The sequence below is a fragment of the Etheostoma spectabile genome, chromosome 13 (genome assembly GCF_008692095.1).
Source record: "Etheostoma spectabile isolate EspeVRDwgs_2016 chromosome 13, UIUC_Espe_1.0, whole genome shotgun sequence".
In the NCBI taxonomy this organism is placed as follows: Eukaryota; Metazoa; Chordata; class Actinopteri; order Perciformes; family Percidae; genus Etheostoma; species Etheostoma spectabile.
The window spans coordinates 26,623,770-26,630,026 of record NC_045745.1 but is presented as its reverse complement, the minus strand read 5'-3'; positions in this window follow the sequence as shown (position 1 = coordinate 26,630,026).

The following is a 6,257-nucleotide window of genomic DNA, read 5'->3' as shown; positions in this document are numbered from 1 at the left end:
TGTTGTGACAATAAAACAAATTATTATCATGTTCTTTCAGTGAGAACTCATAAAAATCTACAAATAACTAATGTTAGGGAAATCGCTTTTCTGGATTTTCTTAAAATATACTGTATATTGGCCGATATATTGGCATTTTGGATTTTTAAATAACCAAATATTTGTATTGGCATCGGCATTAAAAATCCTTTATTGGTTGGGCTCTAATTCAGACTAGAGACTTAAGCTTTAATGTTTTCCCTTTTATTATGACAGCTGACTTATTAGGTCATGTTGCTGTCCACAGGCATCAACTTTAGAGGGTTTTGAAAGATCTTTACTGCATTGTTTAGTGGGGTTGGCTGTATGTTTTTAAAACAATCTGACATAGCGTGACTTAGTTATTCTGAAACCCCAGAGTATCTTAAACAGTGGAGCTGGCTGTGAGGAATGAGGCTTGTGGAGGATGGATAGCCGTCATTAAGCACACATGCACCCCACATGCTCTCTTCCAGATCCTCAGATGTCATGCCAGGTCACAGAGGTCAGGAAGGGCTTCAAGTTCGGGTCGCTTTCTTTCGGAATTTTCAGGTTCTGAAATGATAAAAACAAAAGATATAGCCATGTCAGTTGTGTACAAGAAACATATCAAGAATATCTCATATATTATTCAGCTGTCCTTAAACTGCCTTTAGAAAATTAAAATGTTTCCTACAATGTGGGAGACTGTGATGAGTCACCAGGCCTCCGTAAGTGTTTCATCCAGCTCAAGGCTAGTGATTTGATCAGTGTTGATTCTTTAATTTGGCAAGCATCGTGTGTGTGTGTGTGTGTGTGTGTGTGTGTGTGTGTGCATGCGTGTGCATGTCTTTCTGCAATAAAAGCACACAATGGAGTCATATATCATTTATTACATCTCGGCATTTACTCATAGGACGTGCAACAAATTAATGAAACGAGTTATTGTTGATTCACCTTATATTAGGGTTAAATCTTCCTGTACCACTAACACACTGTCTACAAATAGTTTCCAGCCCAAAGGAGGCCCCTAGATTAAAAACTTTTTGGTTTCTTCATGACTTTTGTTCACTATCAATCAATCCTTTCATCTGTGACTCACTCAGTCCCCACAGTTTTTTGACTTACTGGCATTGAATGAGCTGTGACCTGGGTTCCTGCAGTTGGAGCATTAACAAAAGGTGTAAATATACTCATTTGTTGTTAATAGAAATGGAAACCATTCATTGGAACAGATTGGGGTTCTCTTATTCCCTCAGTATGCTTCAAACAACACATGTCTTCGTAGTTTTTAAGCAATTAATCATTCAAATGGGGAGAATGGCACTCTTGGACAGTCTTCACACAAAGGCTTTCATGTTTTTGCACTTATACAAATAAAAAAATGAAGGAAGCAGTTGAGTGGAGAAGAAAAAGTTAAAATCCCACATATTTTCTCAGCTCCGCACACCTGGTTGGATTATCAAGTTCAAAAAGGACACTGTTGACAGTGACATGGGTTGTGGTGACACATTTTTATCACTGCTGCTTTGTTATTTTTGAAGTGTGGTTTGTGTTTTCACGGGTAGAGTACTCTCAGTGCCAAGTGGTGACTCTCCACCTCTTCCTTTCTTCAAGAGTTTTAGTATATTCTTGATAAATAGCCAATTGCTGCCGTGGCCTTTATTGTAACACTTATGTGTTTTTGTTTTTTTTACCACTCATATACATATAGAGCTTCTCATATACATAACAAATGGTTAAAGTAGTACTCTGTGGTGCAAAATAGTACAGATAAAAGAACCATGACACATTTAGGGTATAGTTTTAAAACAGGGGGAAATAAGCAGATTAATCTCTTTTATTACATTAGCAGGTGATAATTAAGATTCTTTATCAATATACTGGAGTTTTCACTGAACATCTGTGAAACTTGAGCATTCAGAACATGAACTGGCTGCAACCCATGCCAACCTACAACTGCAGAATAACAGCCAGGAAACTGAAAATCAGAATCAGAGTCAGAATCAGCTTTATTTGCCAGGTATGAGGACACATACGAGGATTTTTTTCTTTGGAGCATCGTTGCTCACAATGTGCTTACACATACAAAAAACAACCCAGACAAAATGATACACACTAATAAATACACAATATATACATACTGTAAACAGAAACAATATAGAGGCATGAGTGCAAAAGATTTGTATGGTAGCAAATCTTCCATGCGGTCTGTATTCTGTTACCACCTGAAGCTTTTTTTCTCTACTGTAATACAAAAAAGCATGAAGTAAGGAAATAATGAAGCATAGTTTAATTAAAAACGATTTAATGGGCAGAAAGCAGGTCATTATAGTGTAAACATCTATCCACACTTTTGTTTTTGTCAAATGTGACAAACTTGATGTCGGTGATAACAAGTGTGTTTCCTGTATGAAATGAGGCCACATTACAGCTACAATACAATTTTTAGTCAGTGCCTCCAACTTTGTCAATCATTTTAATAGAAGACTCAATTAAAAAGATCACAATCATTTAGACACCTTTTTTTTGTCAATTTAAGTTTGTCAATACACACTGCAGCACACATCACAGGCTTTGCTATCATAAGGAAACATACCTTCGTGTCACTGTCATCTTCAAAGGAACTTGCTCTGTAGCAGACTATGGTTCTTCATCACTCTATTCCCCCAACATATACCCAGTGTAACACACACAGCCTACTTTATACACAATTAATGACGCAATGAGAGCCATTCAATAGCAGGGAAGCAGATCACAAAGCCCAAACCCTAGAGAACTTTTTGTACCTTAAGATAATGTAGCGGCTCTGCAGTTCCAATGAGACATAATGGGACAATCCTGCTTCCAACCTGCAGGAGGGCCGAAGCGGGACAAGTTACGCAGTGCTGCTTAAAGTGGTTGTTGTTTCCAGAGCCGTCGAGTCACCTCTCCTGCCGAATAAAATGTATTAGTAGTAAAAGCTGGGTGGCAGAGTGGTGTTCAAGGGACACCCGCTGCCATTTATTTGTCTGCGTGGTGCACATCTTGTCAACCTCATTGGCAACAAAACATGCTCTTTAACTCAATTTTTCCACTGCATGGTCTTTTTTGTTTTATATTAGCAATAGTTGTGGCTAGTACCTGGTACTTTTTTTGGTAACGTCTTGGTTGAGGTGGAGTCAAAAACACTGTACACCACTGATTGGTCAGATAGAATCTTAAATGGACATTCTGATCAGAACTGTGGTTTTCAAATAGTTAAGCTACCATCAATAGCCACCCTTGTTTTTCTTGCCTTGACGCAGATTTAAAAAAATAAAAATAAAATGGCACTATGCTGTACAATCTAGTCTACATCCTACGACTGACAAAGTGCAGACGTTTTTTTGTTTGGTTGCCGATGAAAGGATTCAGAGTATGTCATTAAACATAATGTCACCGCAGACTCATGCGGCGTCATATGGCAAGCTCCCAATCCCACCTATACTGAGTAGGCTATTTACAGTGAAACATGAAGAGAAAAGTAGAACTACTGGTACCAAAAAATACATAAAGTCGAGTTGAGCAAAGCTGTACCATACAGTGGAAACATGACATAACACACACATGACCCACCTCTCAATGAACAATACCGTCAAGTATTGTAGACTTGCAGAAAAGGTTTGACATTTTGGAAATACCCTTTTATGATTTCCTGCCGAGAGTGGGTTCAAATGAGAATGGCGTCAATCTAACTTCATTTAGAACAGTCCCTTCACCTTGTTCCCGCCCACTGTTCACTCAGTGTTTTCTTCCAGAGTTGTATTAATTCATCAAGTTGTATTTATTATTAGCCTAAACATAATGACATAATAAGCAAGTTAGATCTGCTGTTTATGTGCCATCTCGCATTGCATAAACTGACAGCTGTGTGTTTGTAAAATTGGGGATTTAATTGAAAGTTAGTACCACTCTTGCACTCATTGTATGTTGGTCTGTGAGTAACCTGTGACTGTAATTAATCACATGTTTATCACTAATTGTTATTTAACAAACTACAAAAATTTGTCTTTGTGACTCTGAATTATTATTCTACAGCAACATGTACAAAAAAAAGATTTGTGTCATGGCCCTTACCTCATGACACAGATGATTTGTGGTTTAAAGTGGTTTAAAAGTGTCCTCCTGTGCTCCCACTCCTGGTTGATTCTCTTAATTGACTCTTAGAAAAAGCAGCAGAACCTCAATTAACATCTGCACGGGTGGGTGGGAACAAATGCCTGTTTAATGCTCAGAGCTGATGGAGATTATTCCTGCCTTGTTTGTGTGGCCTGGAGGGCCCGCACAGCGAGCTGGGGCTGGGCTAATTTATCTATGTGGCCCAGGCACAATGCCAGGAAATTAGGTGGTCTGGGCCGTTGGAGCTTTCCTAATACAAAACACAATATGCACATGCACACCCAGCGTCAGACCTGCAATGCATCTCTGTATCTCTCAGAGGGAGGCCGGGATGATGATTAATTCATGATGACATTAACCTGGCAGCAGCTGATCTAGTCCCGTCACATTTTTCTTGAACAGGACATGGAGGAAATCAGGTTAGTCGTATGTTTGCAAACTGTACTGGCTGAATTAGGGTGAATCATGGGCGCTTGCAATTTCAAAAATGGCTCCAATTAAATGCTCCTGCAGTATGTTTTCTTTGGCGTTCAGGCAGTAGAAGTGCTTTTGAGATGGGAGAAGATAAGATGGTAGATGGCAATTCATGTTTTTCTGTTGAAGGGGTTCTCAGCAAAAACATGTTTATAAAGTTAGAGGAATTATCATCATGTTTTAGTATGGATAAATAACCCAACAGTAATATGTGAAATAACACTAGCACGGTAGTCTGATCTCATGAAATGGCGTATGTATGACACGGCAATTATTATGCCATTATTGGCGTATTATCAAGACGCCAACACATTCTCACTCCCATCTCGTAAAATACAGACGTTTGGTCAGGTGCCTTTGTTGTTGTTATTGACCACGCTTGGTCGTCTCCTTTAGCGTCATATAACATGTGCTCTTATTTAGATACATATTTTATTCAGTATAGAAATGCCCATTTAAAAAAATCTGTTTTTAGTTCTCAAGGCATATTTCACAATGACAAGTACTATGTCATATACTGTCATGATAATGGTGTTGTCATGGCTCCCACGTCTTACAGCCAATCACATACCTCTCTTAGAGTTAGCAAGCTCAACAACTGCTACCAAATGTAGCCAGTTAGCTCCTGTTAGCTAAAACAACAACAAGATCAGTTTTCCAACCAACCAGAGGCTGCTGCTGTAAATAAACACAGTACAAAGACACATGGACTGAAATTCTAGGTCTTAAGCTGAACAGGGCTTTACTTGGTACCTGGCGAGTGGGCTTAACTTCACTAGCTAGACTTATTTGGGAACTCAAAGTCTTATTTGTTTACGCGAAGTCATGATGTCATGTTGAGCACTGTATTTAAACAATCCAATGGTACCGATCCCACATTTTGTATAATGCAACCAACCGATCCTTTTTTATCAGACAACACCAGATTTAGTAAAGCCGACTTTTTTGTTGAAAAATTTGAATGTTAAATCAATCCGAGAAAACCTTGATGACATCATCAGGGTTATTTTCTCAGACGTTATAAAGCTCCCTCCAGAGCCGCATAATAAATAAAGAGATCTTCACACTTAATACGTTCTATTTGTTTGTACAAATTACAAGAAGAGCACGGTTTGTTTCTCTAGTGCTGACTGTGGTGAAGTTGAAGGTTATTTTTAAGCACAGGAAGCAAAAGCACTGTATTTTTATTTGTTATTTCCATGCGGAAAATATTTCCACTTGTTTCTCTGATCTGCACTATGCTCATTATTAAAGGAAGTGACATCCGCTGCAACTGCCTTATGCCATTCTTTATATCTCATTAACCTCAGTGACACAGTTCTGTTTACGCAGCACATCAATACCGCTGGCCAAAATAATTAAATGTGATGCCTCTTTCCTCTAAAAGGCTTACATTTTAATTTATTTTATAATGCTAAACAGATTATTCAATGACAGTCCACCATATCTTATAAGTTGAATTATTTTTAAAGTAACTCTCTAGGTGTCAAGTGAAAAGTATAATGAAATAGTATACCTTTCCCCTCTGAACGGTAGTGGTTGGCAGATGTATCAAGCATAAAATATTTTTTATTCAGCTTTAATGTCCCAGCAAATCAAAACAAGGAGGCAGCAGACAACTGTTTTTTTTTTTTTTTTTAAAGAAC